This window comes from Puntigrus tetrazona, unplaced genomic scaffold, assembly GCF_018831695.1.
Source record: "Puntigrus tetrazona isolate hp1 unplaced genomic scaffold, ASM1883169v1 S000000223, whole genome shotgun sequence".
NCBI lineage: Eukaryota > Metazoa > Chordata > Actinopteri > Cypriniformes > Cyprinidae > Puntigrus > Puntigrus tetrazona.
In genome coordinates, this window is record NW_025047891.1 from 810,001 (window position 1) to 815,000 (window position 5,000).

The window sequence follows — 5,000 nt, forward strand, 5'->3', positions numbered from 1 at the left end:
AATTGCGCTTACGAGTCATTGATTTATTAATTTAAAATGCATTCAGTTTCATTTAAGAATGAATAAAAAACTTGATAAAGTAATTAAAATCTTTCACTCAACTGATTCGTTCGTAAACTGATGCATTGAGGAATGAATGAAGTGACTGTCTTTGGATCATTAGTAACCTATTCACTCAAGCATGCTGATTTACTTAGAAATTAGAAGTCATTGATTTGTTCATTCACCCGATTTGTTCAGAAACGCTAATTTGTTCAGGAATCATTTGAATCATTCATGCAACCTCTTCCTTCAAAAATGCTTTGCTAGTGAGTCACTGAATAGTTCGTTCAACTGATTTATTCACTGAAACAAAACGATTTGCTCTGAATTTAACAATTCATTCTCTTTGAGTGCGATATTTGAGTCATGCGTTCAGCTGATTTGTTCAAATGTGCTAATGGGTTTAGGAATGAATCTTAATAACTGAGTTATTTGAATCTTTCATGCAACGATTCCTTGAGAAACTTTGAAACTAAACAGCTTGCTGTATTTACGAGTGAGTCGTTGAGTCATACCTTCAACCAAATGTGTATATATATATATATATATATATATATATATATATATATATATATATATATATATATATATATATATATATATATATATTCTAAACAATGTCCCTGATCATCTCAGTCTGATCTGAATCTTTTAACATGTGGCTGAATGATGAGCGGTTCAAAACAATATTCGTTCCGACAGAAAACCCAAGACGTATGAAACGCCCGTCTGAGAGAGGCTGTACCAACACTGTAAGTGAAATACAGTTAAATGGTGATGATACGGTCGTGTGTGTGTGTGTGTGTGTGTGTGTGTTTGGTCCAGCGCTGTCGTATGTGATTGATTGTGGGGCGTTTCTGGGACGCTTCTATTGTGAGTCTTAATTACAGGCTTGAGTTTTCAGCAGTGATTCCAGATGAATGCTGTTATCACTCCAGAGAGAGAGAGAGAGAGAGAGAGCTTCTCCATATAGATCAGCCGTCTCGTCTCTCCCCGTCTCCTCGGTGCGGTTTGTGAGCAGATTGTAAATGAAGTCTAAACAGAGGAAAGTTTCACGCTTCTCTTCACAGTCCCACTGAAGAGACGATGACGAGTGAATTTAAAGCGCTTCCTAGTCGGACTGAATCAACGCGGACGAACACGATCCTTCTCACTGCAAGACTTTACAAGTCATGAAATATAATATACCTTTTATATGATTCAGAGTGACCTGTGGTTCGTTCTTGACGTGTTTGAGAGGTTCACGAGTTAATGCGCCCCGGTTTGACCCACATATGAAGTTTTAACCGGTTTTTGGTCACCTCTGACCTCCTGTTGCTAAAGGAGAGGTTTCAGCCTGTGCTGTATTCACGGTGCCCATAAAGATCTTAATATAGCTGTGTTTAATAGGATCAGGACGGGTCCGTGATGTCAGCGAGCGCTGAGGATTCTGGGTACACACAGGCCTGGAACCGCAAAGAGAGATAATGAGATTAAAGAGGAATAATGTGCAGCGTATTGATTCACAGCCGACACAGAAACACAATGGAGATATTAGGCTTCATTATAGTTACAAAAATGCTAGAAAAAAAAAAGTGTATATATATAAAGAAATGTATGTATATATGTGTGCGTGTGTGTGTGTGTGTGTGTGTATATATATATATATATATATATATATATATATATATATATATATATATATATATATATATATATATATAATAATATATATATAAATCATAATCAAATTAATATATATATTATATAATATATATATTATATATAAATACATAAAAATATATATAATTAAATTAATTAATATATATTATATATTATATATAAATACATACAAATATATATACATTAATTAATTTAATGATATATATATTATATAAAGTTTTTATTACTTTTATATTTATATATATATATATATATATATATATATATATATATATATATATATATATATATATATATATACTTTTTCTTTTTTTTTTTAGTAATGAAATGAAAAATAAAATAAAGTGATACAAATAATGTAAATAATATACAATAAATAAAATATAATGTATGTTGTTGTTAAGATCCAACTATAAGACCACTTATATAAATGATGGTTAAAAAAGCCTGTTTGTGATGTAAAACACTGGCAAGTCCTGATTTAGAAAATCTTTAACAAACGGATCAGAATGGACGACTGATGCCTTTATATTCACCTGCACAGGAAGCAGGTCAGTGGAGATTGACTACTAGTTTAGTTTTATGGTATGATCGTGTAAAGCTGTTCAGAAGAACAGAACTGAAGAAGTTTTCTAGAATCTGTGCGTCCCAGCATCCTTTGCGTTGGAGTGGATAATCGCAGACCTGTGTGAGTTTGTAAAGCTCCTTACAAATCCTCTTAAAGATTCCAGAGTGAGAAGCAGCGCCCATCGTCGCGTGGAGCTGTGAACAGGTACGAGCGGAGACGGAGTTTGTTCTGTTTGCTGTGTGATTCACGCAGGGGTCTGAATGATGTGGCTCGCGTCGATCCGTTTCAGACGGGGGCGGAGAAACGTGTCTGAATGCGAAGGGATTCGTGTTTGGTTTCTTACATCACAGTGTGAATGTGGATCTAACAGAGAGTCACGATGAACCGCCTGACGCCGCTTTCGTCGTGTTTATATACACCACTGGCCAAAAGTTTGAAATAGTTGAGATGTTGCTTTTTTGGGATGAAAAATACAGTATTATTCAAGTTTAAAGGAACTCTATTTTATGTGAGTGTCTGTTAAAATGAAAGTTTTTCAGCATCCTTGTGTCGCTCGATCCTTCACAAATCGCTCTAATATACTGCTTTTCTGCTCAAGAAACCGTTTTTAACACGCCTGAGCTGCCCGATAGTCGTTCGGAAATTGATCGATTTTTACTTTTCAGCACTCACAGATGAGCAGAAAGTCCAAGAGAACAGCTATCTGTCTGAAACGGGAATAGTTGCGACATTATAAATGTCTTTACTGTGACTTTTAAACAGTTTATTCCATCTTTGATGAATAAAACTACAGTAAAGTCTGAAATACCCCCCATTTTTGGACACTGATGGCACTCTTGTTCTTGTTGTTGTCGTCCTAATGTTCGATTGCATTGATTCCAGTCTTCTGGCTGCTGCTGTACTGTATGTAATGCTGTAAGTCAGGGTTTGTAGAGGAACACACTCCAGTCGTTTGACCCACAAACTGTCCTGTGATCTGATCAATCATTTATACAGTCAGCGGCTGCTGGACCCGATCTCTCCATCTCTGGGCCTGTGTGTGTGTGTGTGTGTGTGTGTGTGTTTGGTTATCAGCAGGAGACGAAAGTAATATCATTAAATTAAGTTCAGATCAGTTCAACTATTTTAGTAAAAGATCATGTGAGACTCGCTGATATAAAAATGGTAATTAAACATGACTTGTGCACGATGCACATTTCTTAACATTAAGTCTAAAATGTGTTTTAATCTCACTTTTGATGAGGATTGTGTGACTTTTGAATAATATCAGATTTTTTACGCAAAGCATTTAAAGTGTATACAGTATAGAGTATGTATGAATTGGATTCGTTGTAATAAAAGTGCTTTAAGTACAAAATGAGTTTGTACTTCAGTGTAGTATACTAAAAGCACCATTGCAGGACATTGTATTAAGTACATGAACATAGAAATGTATTTGTAGTATACTCGGCTCTGATTAATTGTATTTCAGATAGATGTAAGTGTGTTTGTTCATCTGTCAGTATAAAGTCAGTGTTTACATTCGGCTCAATGATTGACGTCGCACCGGCCGATGGTCACGGACAGTTTAACTTGTCAGTCGGACTCGTTACTCCATCGGCCAGATGAACCTGCTAGCGGCCCACGCGGGGCTAATTATAGACGAGTGGCGACGCGTGGTGGAGAACGTCTGATCATTCATCATCTCAGAGCTTGATTCCCTTTGACCTCAAATGCACCGAGTCTTTTTTCCCCCCTTTTCATTCATACAAACGGTTTTACATTTGCAACTTAACAACAGCAACATGCATTGCTTTTATTTATTTGTGTACTTACTCATTTTTATTTTTTATTTTGTTTTAGATTTTTGATTATTTTATTTATTTATATTATTTAGCATTATTATTTTTTATTTTACATTTTTTAAATTTAGATTATTTTTATACAAATAAATAAGTAATAAATTAAATTAAAAATAAAATATAATAAACAGATAAAGCAATGCATATCTGAAAAGTGTCACAATGACAACATCACAAATATAATATATCCAGATTATATTCATACTCAATCAACAATCATTTTGTGTAACAGCTACTAAAAGTACCTACTCATACGAGTATGCGTTTTTGGATCAAGCACACACGCACGCGCACACACACACACACTCACACACACACACACACACGCACGCACACACACACACACACACACACACACACACACACACACACACACACACACACACACACACGCACACACACACGCATACACACACACACACGCACACACACACGCACGCACGCACGCTGTTTCTAGTCCAGATGTCTCTGATTACAAGTTAGTTAATTAAAGAACATTGAATGAGAACATGTTTGAGTAAGGGGCCGTTCACATTGTTTTTGTTTGTAAACACGCACTAGATGGACGTTTCGCTTTCTTCCAGTGCTGTGTTTTTAAGATGCCATGCCGAGTCAAAAAAAATGTCCGCTTTTACATGCAGTGCCACCATTGATCTGTAAAACTTTACAGCTGTGTCCGAAATCACTCACTCGTTCACTCATCACTTATCCCTATGTAGTGTATGTCCGGTGAGTGCACTTTATCAGAAAGGAGTGAACGAAATGAACGCATTCGGTCGGTGACTTAAACACTGCGCATGAGAAACATCTTTGTTGTATGTACTTTCATATTACATGCACCTTATTTTAGAAATAATTAGTGCTGTCAAACGATTAATCGTGATGAA

General features: G+C 35.7%; 1 protein-coding gene across 3 annotated transcripts in view; it reads left to right on the forward strand.

Annotated features, from left to right (window-relative positions):
- eps8a (epidermal growth factor receptor pathway substrate 8a) overlaps positions 1–5,000 on the forward strand; it is a 33,770-nt gene that overhangs the window by 8,456 nt on the left and 20,314 nt on the right. The gene's annotated exons all lie outside the window — the stretch shown is intronic.